We start from the raw sequence: 20,971 nt of genomic DNA, 5'->3' as shown, positions 1-20,971 counted from the left end.
TTGCAGCTTTTCTAGCGGCCTCTTCATGGTTCCCATTCGCCTGCGGAATCCCCAGGTACTTGTACCTGTCCTCTATGTCTGCAATGTTGCCTTCTGGTAGTTCAATCCCCTCAGTTCTGACTAACTTCCCTCTCTTTGTTACCATCCGACTACACTTCTCCAGTCCGAATGACATGTTATGTCATGACATGACATATGTGTATATATATATATATATATATATATATATATATATATATATATATATATATATATTATTTTATTTTATTTTATTTTATTTTATTTTTTTGAAGGCATGCCGGCTCGGACGTCGCCCGGATCAACAAGGTCCATGTCAGGTGTTGAGGAACCAGGGCACCCTGACGAAAAGTGGGCTACTGGAACAAGAAGGCATCGGTGGGCAAGAGACGAAAACAGGGCGTTGTTGGAATGCTACTACGCAAGTAACCCCGGCAGAAGGGGCTACATGAATAGGATGAGGGACCTATGGATTCTTCGATACCCAACATCCACAATGACGGCGAAACAACTAGTAGCTCAGTGTTCCAACATTCGAAGGAAGGGACTGCTCACACAGCTAGAGATTGACGAGGTACAACACAAATGCTACGGCAAGGAGGAGTCAGGATGGCAGGTCAGGGGGGAGATATCATCACCCCCACCCAAGATTGGGTACATAGCCCCAAGTGCGATAGGAGAAGGATCGTTGAGTGCGAGAGGAACTGACCTGAAAAATAGGATCATGGCCAAGCTTGAAACCTGGATCCCTCCTAGCCGGTTACCAAGATTATGTGAAGTACCCTCAGAAGGTCTGCTAGATGATGTTAATGCAGCACTACGGACAATACCTACAACCACGATTACCGACACTAACAAGCTGATCTACAATACGGCAGCAGTGATCAGTGAGATGCTTGGCTATAAGTTGAACAGCCACAAGGGGCAGTACCCTGGAGAAGGAGGCTAGAGGGCAAGATCAAAGTAGCACGGAGGGAGGTTAGCCAACTAACGGAGTTGCAGAAAGGTGCGACAAATAAGGTGCATAAGAAATACAGCAAGCTGTCCATACCTGAGGCCTTGGAAACTGCCAAGCAAAGACTCACAGCCTTGGCCAGCCGCTTGAGGAGGTACACCAGAGAGATAGAAGGCAGGAGAATAAACCAGCTGTTCTCCACAGAACCAGCAAAGGTGTACTCTCAGTGGCAAGGGAACAATAAGAGAACAGCACCACCAAGGCTAGAGACGGAGCAATACTGGAAGAGCATATGGGAGAAGGACGCAACCCATAACGGCAATGCTCAGTGGCTAGTGGATCTGAGGGCAGACCACAGCGACCTCCCTGAACAGGGTCCAGTAACCATCACAGTGGCAGATATCCTATATATATATATATATATATATATATATATATATATATATATATATATATATCATAGTTACTTTTATATATTATATACATATATATATTTTACTTCCAACAACTGCTGACATTTTGATTAAACATACCTGAATTCAAGAATGAGGTCATCCAAAAGATAAGTTTGCCTCAATTCCAGGCTGTAACCTCCAATGAAAAAAGATGTCAAACACTTAGAACGATAAAACATATAATATACAAGATTTGGTAGTAACCTAGAACACTGCACAAAGGGATGGACCGTCAACAAAAATAAGTGATTTCTGGCTGCTCTGAAGCTTTCACTGATATCACATTGGTTGTCCTTAGCAGACAGAGTTGGCAGTGTTTAGTATTGAGGTGTATATTGCCCTAAGTACAATGTTAAGGCTCCAGTCACACAGGCCTAGAGACCACTCCACCACCATCTAGCAACCACTGGAAAAAGACATACATATTGTGTGATTGGTTGGCAAGAGGCTGCTGATAATCACTGGGAAATTGATTGTTAAAACCCCAGATACACTGATATTGAGACCAGTAGGTGACGCCCTGGCAACCACTGGTTGCTAAGATAAAATATTGGCAAAAACCAGTTGGCGAAAACCTTGTGATTGTTGCTTGTGTTGTACTTTTCATGGAAAACTCCCACTTGTTTACAAGCAGTTGGCAGCTACTCTCTGAGGTGTTTTACTACCGTTCAGCTCATAATTAGATATTATTTACAGGCAGTTTGATGTCTTTTAGGCAAACTACAGGTGACCGCAGATATGTGCTAGCAACTAAACCAATCACAAGGAGGTTTTTGGTGCACCACATACTTCACAGCCAATTTCACCTAGTAACAGCCAGCAACCTCCAGTGACCGCTCGCCAACTGCTCGGGGGATACATATTTTTTTCCTTAAAGCTGGTGGTTGTATCACACCAAATATGACAGACAGCTCTCAAGCAATGTCTGCATGATGTGATGTGAGGAGGTCCTGAAGGTGATGACATTTTTCTCACCAAAGAATTTTCCCACAGTTGACATGGATTAAAAATTAAATAAAACGTATACACATCAATTTAAATATTTAAAGTTTATCCAAAAAAGCACGTTATGATTTGTTTGTTTTTGATGAAACATTATAATGTAAACTATAACTGCAAAGTTGAAGCCAAAAGCAATGAAACATGGCCTTGAACATCTCAGTGCGCTCGGGGGGTTTGTAGCTTTAATGGTTAGAAGCTAAAGGTGGCAATCACATAACAGACATTCTTGTCTTTTGAAAGGATCATTCATTTTAATATAGATTTCAATTATGAATGTATTTGTATAGTTAAATGATATTGATAAATCAAATATGAAAAAAAAACTGTAAGCCCAGTGGCAGAAATTCTGCACTCATTACAATGAAAAAACACTGAGCAGCATGATGAACATAATTTATGGATAAACCTGGCCTGACTTTCCCTTACTCTGCGCACACAGTCATGGATTTTGGTGAGTCAGCTGTTCCCAGTCAGAACCAATCCGTGTCTGAGGGAGCAGTGTTCCCTGCACATGCTTCCAGGTGTGAAGCTAGATAAGGACAATGCTTCCACTTCAAAATATCTCAGCTGTCAGTTTGATTTGTGTAAAGGCAAAAAGAGAGCAGCAAGAAGCACAACTTTAATTCAGGCTCTTTAAAACAGGTCACTGTTTGAGAGCTATAATTGAAGCCCATCCTTAACTTTGAAAAGCCCTTTGGATCCTATTGTTTCTCAGTGGTTTCATTCCCAGTGTGAAAATTCTCTAAACTATTCCGCATATCGCTGATATAATCAAGCACAGAAGGGGAATTCTATGTGTCTCCATCTCTGAGCTGTGTTCATTTACATCCTATTTCACTGGCGCCTCTCACAACCCATTTATTGCAAGTTGCGATGGCTATCAGTGTTTCCTGCTTATTTTAATTTCATTAGCTGTGGAGGAACTGTGCCCCTGAAAAAGAAGTAACAAAGATTAAACCCTAAGTTGCATTAGTATAGTTAGACCAACATGTATCTTCCTCAGAAGCAAAATCTAATTTGGCAAATTGACATATGTGTGAGACAATTATTTCCCACTGTATCTCCTAAGCTCCAACGACTGTACCCCAATTAGCTCTTTTGTTCTTCTTCTGTCCTGTCTGTCACCTTTTTTTCTTTGACAGTCTTTTCCCCTATTTTTTTTCTGATACATTAAAAATTTTCCAATTCCAGCCTCATCACATCCCCACAAGAAAACCAAAACACGCATGACTGTGATGAGCATCTCAGCTGGTTCTAATCTTTCTTATCTATGTCCAACAGACTGGGGTGGAAAATAATGAATTTTTCTTTTGCAATTATTCTGCATCACTCATCCGTTCTGCTTTCTTTTGGGGGGCTCTTTTGTGTCCCGTGCTCTTTCTTTCATTCATCTTTACTTGTTTAAGATGAACGTGGCATTTTTTTCTTTTTCCTTGAGTGAAAAAAGCCTGCAGACGAGAAATGGCTGGAGTTTAAATGAGATTAAACACTGAAACTAATGGTAGCCTGTGTTTTCTCAAGCCAGTGAGTGGCTGTGTTCCCAGGCTAAACACCTACCAGCCTTCTTTGAGGGGTCTGCGAGAGCAAAACCTTTTGCCACATTTCCAGTAAGAGCACGTCTGATTGCCTGCTTTACTTTTCCCCGCGAGACTCTTGTTGTAATTATGCTACCAAACACAGTGTGACACAATCTCTGGCTCAGTTTTCAAAAATGCTAGTGCTGCGTTTAAAATAGCTATTAGCAGGGCAGCAGGGCTCAGATTTTGTTTTTAATCTTTTATATTTGGGATGATTTATTTTAAATTAAATTTTTTTAAGTTGGTGTTGAGAATGTGTTGTTTGAAAGAAGGTTCAAGTTGGCAGGATGAATAAACTGATTGCACAGCTCTAACTATGATGATTTGTGTAATCCCTGTGAATATATAAATCCATGCTGGGTCTCCAATTGCACACTTCTATACTTACACTCCTCATTTCAAGTGCCTTAAGTGTGTGTTCTCTAACAAATATAGCTACACCCATTTTGTGTTAAGGTCACAACAGCTAAAAAGTTGAGTTTGGAACCCTGCACAGTAAAAACAATGTATCCTCCAGTTCAAGGACAGTACGTGTGTTGTTGATTTGGCATTCATGCATTTTAATCTGTCCAGGAAGACCACGCCTAACAAGAACATGTGTGGCCTGATGCTCGATAAGTTGTGTTACTATCGCCATTGTGTATTATCTGGTTATAAGTAACAGCTTTATAGAAGCGCACAGCAACAATGAAGCCTATAACAGCTAAAGAGCAAGATTATTTCTAAGTCATGGTTGGAAAGGCCACACCAAATCAATGCTAATTTTGCTTGCTTCTTAATATATGAATTCTGTGTTCACTGCACATATTGTTACTTGTAAACATATTATTTTAGTAACCGTGAAAAGTTGTTATTCATCTAAAGTGCCATGCTGATCTGCTCGTCTGCTATGATTGGCCAAGAGCAGGCGTTCTCACTGAATGGGCCTTGAAAGAAAGGTCAGTTAAGTCAGGAGCGCTCTTTAGTTTTTAGTAAACAGCTTGGTTGTGTTCGCACACACGAGCACACACATGCTCACACAAAGGTCAGCTGCACCCTAGGGCTCCTCTGCCTGCAACTGTGATCAACAGGCTAAACCTTTTGACCAAACCTACGTACAGCCTTCTCTCTCCATCTTTAATCTCTCATCTCTCTCCATTTTCATATCACTCTAAATGCATCCTCTTATCCACTGTGTGTCCAACTTAACCAATTGGCAATGCATCCATTTACATTTGTTGGCCCACATTTAGCAACTGACTTTTTAGAACCTGATCAATTCAGTTGAATGTCACAGAGGCTTCCTATCAAGTAGAGTGAAGGTCAGTGTGTCTGTTCTGTCTAAATACCACAGTAACATAGTGCCAGACTGTTTACAGTGGAGAGATTCAAAGGGTGGCTGATATTTGAGCTTTTGTAAGCTGCAATGTGAATAGAATTTTTTCATGTTCTTCTTCTTCATTGAGCTGCTCACTTTAGGGGTCGCAACAGCGGATCCTCTTCCTCCAACTCACACTATCCCTAGCATCCTCTTTTGCCCCACCAACCCTCTGCATGTCCTCCTTTGCTACATCCATGAATCTTCTCTGAGGTCTTCCTCTTTTCTACCTCCTGGCAGCTCCATCCCCAACAACCTTTGCCCACTATACCCACTATCCCTCCTCTGCACATGTGCAAACCAGCTCAGCTTTGTCTCTCTAACTTTGTCTCTGAACCGCTCAACCTGAGCTGTCCCTCTGGTGTGGTCATTTCAAATCCTGTCCCTCCTGCTCACTCCCACTGCAAATCTGAGCATCTTCAACTCCGATGTAAACTTTCACTTTCACTCTTGCTGCTAAACACCACCTCTGACACTCTCCATCTACTCCACCCTGCCTGCACTCTCTTCACACCTCTCGCGTCCACTTTCACCAGCTTTATATTGTTGACCCTATTTAAACTAATCTACTTTCACAGCTTGTACTTGCATCTAAGCAGTCTCCTACCTGTTGCCTACTCTACATATAGCTCACAATCTCATATGTGAAGATGAGCCCATGGTGACTTCTGGCTGACCTCACCTGTCCATCTTCAGAGCCACATGTATGGTCAGCACCATCTTCACATACTTGTCTGCCACTCCCAACTTCTCATTTGAACCTCCCCCCCCCTAAAATCTGAGCTGATTAACAAGTGAGGCAAAAGATTTTGAGTGAAAAGGCACACGTTAATAAAAGATGTTTTTTCTGCCTAAATACCTTCTTAAGTTGAATCTAAGGTGAGATGCAGTCAGAGACTGTTAACATAGAAGCTTCAGTGTCATGAACAAGTATGTACTTGTATGGACACCCACAACAGGCAGCAGTTGGGTATAAAGCAAAATACTTCCATGCTGGATAATTTAGTTCAACAAACTTGGTGAAAACATTTTAAAAAACACTTCAGGTAATCACAGTTTGGGGATTTGTCATCTCATCCAGTCATCAAGACATATACTATGTAAAAGGTGACTAATGCATTTTGAAAAGTTTTGTCAGGTGATATTTTGCTGACAGTGGGGTCAATCTGCTGATCCTCTTCTTATTCTCCCTTTTCAAAAAGTACAGAGACCTTTCAGCTGGTGGTATTCGTGGTTTCCAGTGAATGGGAGTAAGTCATCTGGCAATTAAGGATGTAAATGCTTTAATGGAGTGGACTGCTGCAGTACACTGAATAAAGCAAAAGGAAATTTTGAAACATCTTTGTGGATGCATTAATGTGCTAGGTAGTGTGATGACTGGCCTCCACAGTCTGACATTAGAAGTCTTTAAAAGGATATATTCTGACATGCAGGGCACCATTTAAATAGACACTTTAAAAATCTGCCAAGTCAGACCATGAAATTCAATATTACCTTCTTTTTTTTTCTTTTAAAGTAATATTAACTATAGCACCCTAAACAAGAAACAGAGCTTTCTAACGTCACAAGCCAAAGTGCACAGTATTCATTGTTTTTGCAAAATGTTCACCACACACACCAGGAACAAAGATACAGGAAATCTTTCTCACAATTTATTGTGCATATTATGAACTATTATTAAATTTACAGGGGATATTTGTACACATATGTTCGTTACATTTACATATTTTGTGGTTGATCATGGGTCTGTGTGCATGTACTTTGATGTCTTACAGTCTAAACAAGACCAGTTAAAGTCTATGACATGGCAGCTGGATCAGGAAATAGCTGACTAGACATTTCAGTTTTATACACTTTCATTTAATCCTTAACCAGTAAAATAAAATCTGTGCTGATGACAAATAGTTAAACTAAGTGTGACCCTTAGGCCATGAAAGATGCTTTTATCCAATCCCAGTTTTATTTGTTTACCTCATGGAAAACCATTTACAGGCCAAAATACATTTTTCAACAGCGAGCCTGTAAAAACAGACAGAGACAAAGGCACATAACCTGATATATGAGAGGAGCAGGGTCAAATGATCAACCATGCCCAAAGTGAGTTCAAAGTATCAAATGTAGAGTGGTGGGTAGGAAAGCTAGCAGTAAGGGTGAATAATGGAGAGAGCTTTCTGTTAATTTTGTTGTCCCAGTGACTGGAAACAAAAGGAAACTGAGATGTTTCAAGCAAAGTGGGAGTGAAAGAGGGTAATGCTGCATTAGCGTAAAGCTTCTTGTGTGGCAATATAGTGGAGCTAATGCTGACTCACAAAGACTAAGGAGCTTAATTAAATATACAGGATGTACATTACTATGTTTTCAGGAGAGCCTCTATTGATCTGGGGATAGAACTAAGTGACATTATACTCAAATAGTTAAGGATCACTTTCATTTTTACAAATCTTATCAATGAATTTTGCATTAAAGAGTAAAAAATGTGTTGCTATTTCTGTGCATATTCACGTGACTTTATATTGTTTGATTAAATATCCTCTCTGGTATGACAGAAGAAAGGAACAGCCATCTGAATTCACAGACCTGTTGCAGCTTCACGTGTTTATTCTTAGATCATTTTAACTTCCTTCACTTTAAAGCCAGCCTTCCTTTAAGCCAACTTTCTTCCAATTTGCTCAAGTGGGAATTATCTAATGTCAGGAAAAAAGAAAAACAAAGTTAAGTAACACAATTTAAGGAATGCAAGTAAAAATGCATATATGTATCACTGAAGATGCAGTGTCGAGTATTTAGGAACAATTATCAATGCAGGACAATGCATTAGCATAGCAGAAAATCCAGCTTCATATTGTGCTCTGATGAAGTGCTTTGTCCCTGAAGAAGGTCAAACTATTGTAATATTCCCACAAATACAAAAGCATTGTTTAAAAATGAAATACTCCTATGAAGAGCTATGCCTTTTGCTTGCACGTGCACAGAGCTCTTTATTTGAAACTTTCGCTATGTTTGTCATCATGTTACAAATGTGATCACCCACCAGAGAAGCTCTGATTCACACAACTGGAATAAAGCAAGACCATTAAAGATGGCAGTGACAAACGGAGGGTAAAAGGGAGTAAAAAGAGAAGAGAAAACAAAGTGTCAAACTTTTCCCATTAATGATGCAAACTGGTGTAAAACTGCTTCCGAGTGTTTGATAAATGAGGTGTCGGATTTTTAAAAGCAATATGCACCGGTGAAAAATACCAAATTTATTATGTTTGAGACAAAGCATCAAATGTAAGAAGTAATTCATTTCTCTAGAGTCGGTACTGTACGGTGTGTAAACGAGCATGTCTAAACGTGCTTCATGGCTTTACAGCATAATCAGCAATAACAATGAAAGAGAGGGAAAGGAAGACTGAGTGAGCAGAGGAATAATGAGAGGGTAAAAATGGAACGGGCATGATGCAACAAGTTTATGTCCTTATTCACTCGCACGCCGTGTCTCGTTCTCACACACACTTGCCTTTAGCTGTACAAGAAAATTAATGCAATTAAGTACTTTTTATCATGTTTCAAAATGGGATTAACCAAATTCCAATTCCCTCTTGATTCGATCATCATATCCATGGTTTACCACGAATCAGCTTGCCAATGTCTCACAAATAATGAGGTACATTATGTGTTATATGAAAAGGTTTTAGAAGGAGTTGCAGTTACGGGCCATCCCTGTTAGACTGTGAGTTATCAGTATTCAGCACCAGGAGAGGTAGGGAGATGGATGAATCCCAGGAGGGAAGAGGGCTTAAAAGGCAGGTGAAGGGACGACACATAGAGAGGAGAGAGATGTGACAACGGGAAACATTAGTACAGAGAAAGGGACCAAAGGGTGAATGAATAAAAGCGAAGAGGAGGACGACAAGAGGGAGACAGTCTGAATACAAAGCACCAAACAGAGAGGGAAACTAGTAGTTATGAAAGGAGAAAGGAAGCAACAGTGTGTTACATCTGGAGAGGAGGGAGCGCCAAGAAGTGAAACAATTCATCCTTTCTTATTATTGAAGGCAATGAAAGAACAGGAAGGCAGCAATGCACCATGGGAGTTCTGAGGCATATAATTGGAGATGAAGAGAAGCGGGCCAAGAGGCAGGTTCAAATTGAGTAGCCCCCCAAAAAATAATTACAGACTGAGAATGAATAACTTTTCTAAAAGTATCTAGCTTTTGGAGTGTGAAACGGTAACTGTGAAGTTTGGCTTCAAAGGTTAGAAAAACTATTTTAATATGCCAATAAAAGCACAAACAGCTGAAGGTCTAACCTTTTAAACCAGTGTTTCCCAACCTTCTGGAGCCACGGCACATATTTCACATTAGAAAAATCAAACGGCACACATCCAAAAAAAAAGTCACATAAAGCATATTGATAATTTTTCCCCGTGCACCAGGTATAGAGGAATTGTCCCTTGCCCCACAAGGGACATTGGAGGAAAAAAAACATGAAGATGAACTTTTGCGAAATCCCAAATTACCTTTGCGAGATCTCGCAAAATAGGCAGCATCATTTGGAGGCCGACAGCTCAAAGCTGACCAGGAGGTCGTGGTAGGATGTGCCGGGAATGCCAGCTCTAGTGTGCCTCAACCTCCCAGTCACCTGGTGGGTAACAGAAGTCTCCAAAAACCTCGGAGCACTTTTGCAAATATGTGATGTCTTGATAAACCAAGCAAATATTTGGACTTTACACAGCTACATTCTCGCCTGAAAATATCTGAAAAGTTTATTTTGTGACTCAGAAAGAGTAATATTAACACTAAGTAGCTGCCGCCATTGTTGGAAAGTGGAATTGGCTGGGCCGCGCTATGAATTCTGGGATAGAATGGGCCACGACTCCCGACTCATCCATCAAATTCGGGGAAATGAAGGACGCATTCGAAGCAGCCTTCGTCGCCTGGCTGTGACGTAATCGGCCTTCAAATGCGGCCTCCAAAGGATGCGGCCTAACTGTGAGATCTCGCAAAAGTTAATTTTCATTTATTTTTCTCGAATGTCCCGTGCGGGGATCTGTAGAATTGGCTGGGTTTGTCCCCAGTATATCGTTTTTGCTTTCTTCTGACTACTAATCATGCTAGGGCCTTCATCTGGGTCCTCTCGCAGCACGATTGTTATGTAATTTCTTCTTCATCTTCTTCTGTTTTCCTGGCAGTTGGCAACACATTTAATTAGAGCAGGTAGTTGTACTGCCCTCTAGTGGAAGATAATTTAATTGTTCTGCCGTTACTCACGCCGATCTCTTCAGTACTAATCATGTGGAACCAGATAAACTTCCACGGCACACCTGATCATGTCTCACGGCACACCACTGCGGCAGGTGTTTGGGAAACACTGCTTTAAACATGCAGTGCTGTGAAGTATTTGGCCCCTTGACAACTTTTACATATGTGACCCATTTAAATGTTTCAAATTGTCAAACAAATTTTAATTTTATATAAAAAAAATTAATTGCTTAATCACAAAGTGCAGTTTTTCAATAAACATTTCACTTATTTAGGGGAAAAAGTCTCCAAACTACCGGCCCAGTGGGGAAAATAAAACTGCCATATACGTGATTAGTAGCAGTGCCACCCTTGGCAGCAAGAACTGAACTAACAACTGAGTGTTTGCAATAACTGGCACTGAATCTTGCATATCACTGCGGAGGAATTTTGTCCCACTCTTCTTTGCAGAATTGCTTTAATTAGCTAGATCTGAGGGGTTTTTTAGTATGTTTGCAATCATGGCTAAGCATCTCAATAAGATTTACTTTCACTTTGCTTGGTTTTTTTCTTTGTTTTGTTTTGTTTTTTAGCCATTCAGAGGTAGACTTGCATAACCCAAGTATGCTTGGGCTTTGGGGCATGAAGTGATGACCAGACATTCTCCTTTTTCTGGTAGAGAGCAGAATAAATTTCCCACGTGTGGGACTAATAAAGGTTATCTTATCTTATCTTATCTTATCTTAATTCATTCATTTGGCAAATGTGGGATGATCCTTTGTCTTCTTTTTGGTCTGCAGTGGTTTTCTGGGCTGTAAGGACAGCAGTGGAGCTCTCCTAGATGCCATTTTTCTCATTGTTAATTCATGAATCTTAACTGAAGCAAGTGAGATCTACAGTTCTTTAGATGATGTTCTGGATTCTTTAGTGACATTAATGAGTTAATAAGCTCTTAAAGTACTTATGATGGCCCAGCCACTCCCAAGAAGGTTCAGTATTGTTGCAAGTTTTCTTAATTTGCTGTCTCAGACACTTAGAAACAGCTTTGTAATCCTTTCCAGACAGACAGATGTCAGTGACTTTTTTTTCTCAGCTGTTTGTTTAGATTGTGGCATGATGTGTTGCTTCTTGAGCTCTTTCAGCCTACTTCTTTTTGTCAGACAGGTTTTATTTATATGGTTTTGTTTCTATTCAGCAGGTCTGTCTGTAATCAGGTGTGGGTGTGGCTACTGACATTGAACTCAGCTTCCCAAACAATGGAAGCTGAGTTCCATTGTTTCACAGTAATTCATGATTTAATAAGAATTCCTTTCTTACATAGGGACAGATAAGTTTAGATAACTTTTTTAAATAAATAAAATCATTATTTAAGAACTGCAGTTTGATTTACTTGGGTTATCTTTGTCTAATATTTAAATTTATTTGATGATCTCTTTAAAGTGCAAAAAGAAGAAGAAGAAATTAGGAAGGGCAAATATTTTTTCACAGCTTTGCAGCTGTATGAGATGATGATGTCGGAGACTTCAAGGCATTAGAGTTGGTGGACATTAGGGATGTTAAAGAAAGCAATTTTTAAAATCATGTACAAGGACATGAGTGGTCCTGAAAACTGTGATTTAATGGCTTTAAGTAGCAGATACTATAGATGTTAATTTGTCTCAATATGGAAAGCAAATCTGTGCTCCAGTGGTACTGAAGTTTCCTGAACAGCAGCTTACTTACAGATGAAGTTATGATTTTAAACTTGCTCTCCAGTCAGTCATTCTGTGATGCCCTTATTCATTTACTGCAACTATTGCTTTCCCCTTCCCTCACATTCTCCAGTCTTTTTTCCTTCCAGCGTATCTCACAAATGAAACCAAAGGAAAGTTATGCTACATTTTTCACTTCACATTAGATAGCCGTATGGTCTGGTGAGCACCATTTTTCCGTGCCTAATAAGGTAACAGAAAGGATTATGAGAGCGTGTCGGTCCAACTTCAAAATACGCCTTCATTTCATCCACTGGAACCTGGTGATTTTTTGCTAATTATTAATAATAGATCTGCAGATATACAGATTATTTGATTTCACAATCATACAATCCAACAGTGACCCAGATAAAAACTGTGGCCTGAGCAGCTGTGGGTTTGGGGGAGGGTTCAGGGGATGCTTGTTTTTTTGGTGTCTCTGACTGTCATTCTGGTTTTAAAAATTATTCACAACCAGGTTCATAAGAAGCTGCGTGCCTTATGTTTGGCTGTCTACGTGAATACAGTCAGGCCAAGGTCACATCAAGGAACACAGTGGTGGGATGGGCTGGGGAACAGGAAATAGCAGAGAGATTATACACACAGCAAAGCACTATTTTTCTCCTCCCTGGTGGGTTTTTAAAAATACTAACATAATGTACAAAGATTGTGTTTAATGTGCCTTTTGATGTACTCTACTGTGTGAGTTCAAGGGACGAAAAAAAATAGAAACAAATGTAGGAAACCAGAGGAAATGAAACATGTTCTGTGATAGCTGTCTTTTATATACATGGCAATAAATGCTTCCTGTTTCCTGTTGGTGCCAAATAATTAAAGCTAAAACAGGAACAAAAACAAACGAGGAGGAGGTGCATGAGTCCCAAAATCTGATGTGGCATGACACGCTAGAAAAGAGTTAACTGATAAAATTCACTTTTTTCTTTCTTCATTTTCAAAGTGTTACATGAGAAAGTAAAGACCGCTCTCCCATCTGGCCGTTAATCATATGATTATGCAGACTGATCTCATTTATGTTTTTTCATTGACGATGAAAAAACTAGTCACTACTAATGACTTGTTTACAGTAGACGCAATGGAATGTGCAGTAACAGAAGGCTGCTAGGTTGTTTGTTCACTTGTTTGCGAGTAAGAAATGAGCTTAGATTTCAGTTATTGGAGATAAAGTATCGGAATTTCAGGAGCGGGACCACACATCCAAACACGCTCCTTCCGGTTCTCATCTATATATGTCCCCCCAGCTCTACAAGCTGTTCATTCTCGTTGATGTGCCCCACCCACCTTTCCCTTTCAATTCTTTAACTCCTTCACTTCTGTTTAGTACATGAGCGGTTTGGGGACCCTTCAAGGCTTTCCCCAAACCGCAGCTCAACTCATGTCCAAGCCATTCACCTTTACCTACTAAAACGCTGTCAAACCTAAAATGAGGGTGGATGGGTCCAGCCAGTGAATATAGACCTAGACCTCCTTGGCAACCACGGGTCACAAGGGGAAAATGGACACTTTAAGACCAGCTTGTGAGTAGTTGCTGGAAGTTGCTGTGAAATTGGAGTTTCTTTGTGATTCTGTGAATTGACTGCAAATACGGTGCTGTACCGCAACCCCCCCTTTGTGATTGACTTGAATGCTACCAGACTGCTACGATTGTCCCTAGTATACTTGCAGGACACCAAAACATGTGCCAACTACTGACTGAGCAATAGTGAAACTGTGAAAAGTATAACACAAATTGAAAATGCCTTCAAAATCTAAGTTGCACATTTTGAAACGTGGATTGCAGCATGTTTCCTTTTTGAATCTCACTTTTTCCAATTTCACTTCTGCTTATAGTGAGCGTTTGCAGACAAGTCAACTATAGGCAAGTGCAGCAATACGCTAGCAACCAAAGTAATCACAAAGAGGTTTTTTGCCAAGGCACCCTTTTTGCGACTGATTTCACCTAGCGACAGCCAGCAACCAGTCAGGGAATACAGATTTTTCCCAAGTGACCTGTGGTTGCCAGGGGTCTCTATGCCTTTTTGACCAAGGCTTTAGGGAAACAGCTTGTCTTGCTCTGCTCAAAGGTAGGTAATGCACTGCCTAGAATTCAGAGTAGTAGTGCACTCAATTCCTAAAATGTAAAAAGACATATAGGTTTTAAGGATTTGGGGGGGGGGGGGAAAGATAGTCACATTTCTGCACTAAGCCATGCTCAGCATATGATGGCTTATGTCACCATTAGAGCACTGGACCACTCTAGTTTCATTTGTACATTCCCAGAATCAGAGTCAATCAATCTTTTCTTTCCACTCACAGCAAGAAAGTATATACTTGTACAACGTCAAACTCTGGTTTTTAGAAGACCTGTATGTAGCCCAGTGAGTAATGAAAAAGCATTTTATTGGATATTTTTGGGATTCAGAAAAGTGTCAGCTGCAGAACCAGAAGTAGATAAATGAAGCTGAACCTGATGAAACACAGTGAGCATTCTAATGCATGCATATATCTGCCATATCATGTGCCTTACAATAAACTGCCTTTGTGACTCTTCCTAAATCAGAGTGAATTAATTAAACCACCTGTGATTTAGCTGCCAAGTGTCGCTGTGCTGATAGCCTCAGTGAACAGGCTGCTTTATGAGCTCAACAAGAACCACACAGATGGACTACAGAAGAAAGAGTGAGGGGTAAAAGAAAAGAATAAGCTGTTGAGGAAACCCATTAATCAGAGTAATGGTTTAAGGGTAATACACACACACACACACAAAACATGAGCAGCATACTGATTTCCGCTCTGTCTTTACATTCAAGGCCTGTGAAAGGGCGATCCCGACCATCCTTTTCCCATTTCTGCCCTCGCAGACTGCATGCAGGGTGACACTGTGAAAGAGTTGACTTGAATCCATTCTGGCCTCTCACTCATGACTCCTCATTTCATCCTCTAGCAGTCCACAGTCCTGTCATAAAGCTGAAGTTTGGCCGACATAGCAGCTGTTGTAACAGATTTTTGTTTTCTCTCATTCTTCCTGTGGGCTCTGGTATCACTGTGAGATTTTTCTTTTGGGGTTAGGATTAGGGTTTGTCTGTCTCAGTGCAGCTCTTACTCTCCATCAGGTCCTCCCAAGTGCAGTTTCACATTTCCCCAAATAGCAGTGCAGCTCTACAAGGAGAAACGTCCGGCTAATTAACTCACAATAAGGGATATCATACAGTGTGCCAATACTACAGCATGCCTCTTGTGACCTTCAGTCTCTCTCATTTATTCCCGTCTTTGTGCGCTACACGTAATGCCGAGGAACATCCTGTCACCAAGTGAATAGTGGCTGTTCATCTCTGGGTACAGCTGTGCCCTCACTACCCTCTTTGTGTGACCCATATTCTGTCAACAAAAAGCTCTGCCTGTTGTTATGTACCCCCTTCTTCTTACATTATCTAACAGCTAAAATATTCAGTCAACTACATTCTATTCGGTATCGGCTAAAGGACACACTATATACGTAAAAGTTGATTTGATTGTTTTTTGTCTCATTGTATTGCCATATAAATTATGAAATGGGACAGATGTGCCCACTTTCTTGCTTTGATTTTAGAAATTAAGATAAAAAAAAAATGAAATGAGAAGGTGTCCAAACTTTTGACTCCTGACCTGGGAAATGCAGGGGTTGGATGCAAAATGTGTTGCACATCGTCTCTTTATAACTAGCTCCAGCCAGCTGTCATCTGTCTGTTACTGTCCCCGGCATAGATGGCTGTTGAGAAGTCCAGGGGACTTCCATCCATCGGTGGTACGCTCAACACACTGGTGCAAGATACAGTAGGTTACAGGCTTACCAACAACTTGTGATTTGTGGCTAAGCTGGTAAAGCATAATCCCAATAGAAGTTTGTCTTGCTTGGAGAGTTGAGTTCCAGTTGGTGGTGTTGTATGGCAGACTGGTGTCCAGCAGGGGTGGGGAAGTCCATGTGTGTGCTGCACCTTGAGGGGCCCATATGTAGCCATGTGAATCCTCTGCAGGACAACTACTTATGAAGAGACTAGTATGTTGGCAGGGAAGGCTTTCTTAAAAGTTGCTAACCTTTTCACTGCACAAATGTAGCAAGCAAGCAAGACTCAAACCTTGTTAGTACCAACACCAGGATAGTGTTACCGAGGGAACAACATCCCATCATACTCCCTAAAAGGTTCCTATAATATTTGATTTGAGATATTTGCAGGTAATTTTTGGTCAATTTATGGGACAGAATAGATTATTTACTTAAAAGGTTACAAGACCTATGGTCCCCTCTTATAGCCTGAGTGCTACTGGCCAATCACATTTAAACTGGCTTTGATTTGTTGCTGTTAAACAGTCCACATGGAGACGAAAGAACAGATTGCGTCTGGTGAAATTCAATCTGAGAAAGATTTTGTTTTTTATGACGTCTATTTGCAAAAAGTAACTCGCACTCCAAACATTAAGTCTTGGCCTGGAAATGGTTTATTGTATTTACTAGGACATGATCCATAAACATTTTTTGGAAACAACATTTAATAGTTTATAATATCAAAAGACACCATAGCTTTACTGCAGATTAAACTAATGCAAAATCATGTAGTTGTCAAGACGTTGCTTTGAAATCAACACATAAGTGAGAAGTTTGATCTCACTCTAATTTACAGCTTAAAATGTTCAAGGTTTTTAGCCAGGCCTAAATTGCAGCTATGCTTTCAGCATCTTTGGACAGGCTTCGGTTACACGATATCAAAACACAACCAAACACATGCGTGTTACTGGCAGAGCAACAGAGAGCTGCAGAGATTCTGCAATGGACTTGAGCTGGTCGGATCGATACCTCCCTTCTTGCTGGAGGAGATGCGATTAGCTTAACATGCGGCAACTCTTCCACACTCTCTCTGTTCCACCAACACAAGAAAATATTCACAGACACTTACTGTAAGCAGACACAGCACATTTCTGTAAACAAACACCTGGTTGCTGACAGACACACACACACAACATCCCACTTACACCCTAGAGAAGATCAGGCATTTGAGCTGTGCTCCACGTAGCAGTCAGTGAAAGTCGTAGTGACTCAGCAGTCAGACAGCAGTGAGGGAGAGACAGCGACATCACTCAAGTGACGGTGGGGACATCGGACAACAGAGCAAAGTAATAAAACCATTCCGTTAAAGTAAAGGTGACAGTGATAATCTATGCTGTCTGTCTTTGTGATCATTGTCTATCAGCCTTGGAATTACCTGCCACAAATCCCTTTATGATGCCTGTTTTCTAAGATTTATTATTTACCTCTGGACCTAAATGAAAAACACGTGCGCTCCCTTTAATGTCATTGTGCATTTTGTTTTTCCTCTCTTCCTTTATTTAGCTCTCTTCCCCTTTCTCTATCTCCTATTCCTTTCACGATTGCCTTCATAATGAGGTCAGAGCATTAGTCCATTACTGGGTCACTTTTAACTGCTTTTCTAACCCCTTACTAGAGCAAACACACTGCTCTTTACACTGTATCTATAATTTAAAAATAGAAGGACTCTTTTTTTTTCATTACACTTCTCAACATTTTTCTCCCCTGAGAGGAAAGTCATTAAATGACATTTATTGTGTTTTAATGCACACTTATGGCTGAGTGCTCAGAGTGCAACTCATCTGCTTTTTGTCCACATGGCAACTTGTCTGGAGGTTTCAGTCTTGTATTCACACAAACAATGCACACACACACACACACACACACACATTCAGCTTTATATATTGTTTTAAATGGAACCTAATTGAAAAAAACGACGACATGTTGAGGGGGTAGTAGTAAGTGAGATTCATGATGTGTTGAGGACATGAGGTCATATATCATACTTTGTGCAGCAGGCGACAGAAGTTGCCATTATTGGATCAGCACTGCTTCATTAAACCTTCACACGTCGTTGGACAGAGAGATGAAGGGAGGGGGAAGGAGAGCGAGAGAGACTTGAGAAGGAAAAGTGAGGACAAGGCAATAGAAGGCGGCTTATCACTGAGTGAAGGAAGGGAGAGAGGTAAAATAGTTTTATTAAAAGACAGAAGGGGGGCTAACGTGGAAAAGAAACAGTGTAAAGAAACCTCAACCATCCAAAATGCTCTCTAATGATTTTCTTGTTTGTTTCAAGCAGATAATCTGCCTTTGCCTGACAGTTTCCTTTCAGTGCTGTCAACATTTCCCCAGAAATTGATGCGTTAGGTCAGCAGCCCACCAGATCTTACAAGTTCCACAGGTTGATTTCCCAACATTTTTCTATCAGTCTAATCACAATGTAATTTCCCTGACATCTCTCATTGTCATTCTGTTTGATTTAGTCAAGATTCAGAGCAAATGGCATCAACAGAAAGTTATGGAACCTAAAAACTGTCACAACTTTCAAAAGTGCACATTGAACTGAGCAGCACTTTTTTGGGGATGAATGGAGATCCGTTTGGATGCCATAAAAATAATTATCTAAAAGATAAGATTGAAAATTAGTATGATCACCTTGCGGTCTGACCAAGAGTTGCAAGTAACTGAAAAGAAACTAGCAAGGAACAACCATTCAACTAAGAGAACCATCCTTTATGATGTCTACATTACCTTATCTTTTAGTTGTGGGCATATCAAATATTTAGATAGGTTATTAATAATAGCTCAGGCTTTGTTGAATAGAAAAAAGATTTGACATCTAAAATAGATTAGGCACTCCTTTACTTGATATAGGTATGGCCAAAGGAAGGGACAGCGTCAGAAGCAATCATTGCAGTCTATATATAGACTTGTTACTAATTTAAAAAAAAGAACTGTTCAGAAGCCTTAATTCACAAAGACAGGGTGCCATCTGGTGGGTGTTATTTGAATCGTACTTTTGAATCAACATAATGGTCCAGCATACGTGTTGGGTCTCTGAAAGAAAAAAACTCGACACCAAAAAGCTGAAAACTGAAGTTATACATTTTTATGAGTGTGTAATTAAAAAAAAAAAAAAAGAGGAAGAAGACGGCTGAGTGTGAACATGCACGTGGTCTGTCCTGTGGCTCCTGAGCACTGGAAATACAACTTGCTGACAGCAAAGATGGTGTAATCCCGCGGCAACTTGAGCTTTACTGTCTCATCAACATCTTCTGTTTTGGCTGATTAAAGATCCTTTCGGATTATATGGGATAAGGAAACATTACCAGTGTTAGAGAACTCTGGGGTCATTTTAAGGACTAAAATGCCGACATAAAACTTTACAAAATCTTCCTTTAATTAAAGTATTGTGCCAACAAATCACACAATTCCTCATTCTAATTAGATAGCTTGCTTTTTAAAAGACTGCAGCCAAGTCACGTTTAGATTCTATCAGTTATTGCATCTCTATCTCAATTAAAATCTTTCCTCGTAATTGGAAATTTCGGCAGGCAGGACAAACTGATCCATCATATATAGAGAGAGATAAAACAAGATTTTAATCAATGCTACAGTATAAATGTAGCGAATTGCTGGCTGGATGGGGGGGGGTACATAAAAATTACACATATTTTATTTGAAGACAAAAATCTTTAACTGTACACGATAAAGACCTATCATGTTTGTAATGTGAGTTTAGAATACTGCATTAAATTCCTACTGTTTTTGTGTGGTGGCTGCCATGTATCTTTACATCATCCTTTGTGTGGTTGTAGTCAGCTATGACTGCTGAAACAGAAGCGCTTAAATTAACTAAAAGGTGAAGCCTGCAGCTCATTAGCGTTAGCTTGGCAGAGAGAGTGGAAACAGCTAGGCTTTGTCTTTTAAAGAAAAACAGGTCGCAGGCAGAAATTTTATTTGTCTGCAATGAAAGAGAATTTCAAGGCATTTTATTTTCAATTACAATGTAAATGAAAATAAAATGCTACAGCCTCATAAAGGGAGAATAAGAGGGTAACAAGTTAGGTTTCCACGGGAAACAACGACATAATTATATTGTAAGTAAATTTAAGTACTGTGTAAGCAATTTTAAGTAGTGTGCAATTTTATGGTAATTTTGCAGTAAAACAATATTTACACATTTCAGATACCAAATTTACTGTATTGTACTTGTTTACCTTTTAATACTGCTCTTTTATTATCTGGATACGAACAGAATGTGTTGGCCTACCTGTCAGGCAGGTTGGCAGATTACAGATGCCTCAAACACAACACACTCACGCTCCTCTCTCGAATCAGGCAAGGTTTTAATGCTGCCACTTTTAACCACGACTTCTAAGAGAGGGCGCCATTGAGCCAAAATATGTCGCAAATACATCGCTGTTATTATGGGAATCACAGTGGAATTAGATGCAACAGTAACACTTGCAAAGGTAACTTACAAGAGAAAAAATTTGCAGGTCTGTGGAGCCAATTGAGTTTTTCTTTCACAATCACTGTTGAAAAATACAGTTCAAAAGCAGAGTACAGGAAAGCAGTGTCCCCTTTCCTGAAAAAATCCCTGTTAGGCAAGGTTATGTAAAATGGGTAAAAATATCTTTTGTTTTGCTGCAAAATCACCCCAAAACTATTCAATGGTTCAGATTATAACAAACTACTTAAATTTACTTAGAGTATTATTATTTGCTTCCCATGGAAAAAAAGACTTGTCGTGCTCTAATTCTAGTGTAACAACATTTATGCATTTGTGGGTAAATATAAATAATTTCAAA

The sequence above is a fragment of the Aulonocara sp. 'chitande type north' Nkhata Bay genome, linkage group LG14 (genome assembly GCF_057382095.1).
Source record: "Aulonocara sp. 'chitande type north' Nkhata Bay isolate Kocher_YH1m ecotype deep benthic linkage group LG14, A_spYH_male_GT1.1, whole genome shotgun sequence".
In the NCBI taxonomy this organism is placed as follows: domain Eukaryota; kingdom Metazoa; phylum Chordata; class Actinopteri; order Cichliformes; family Cichlidae; genus Aulonocara; species Aulonocara sp. 'chitande type north' Nkhata Bay.
The sequence above is the reverse complement of the archived record's forward strand: the minus strand, read 5'-3'. Positions refer to the sequence as shown.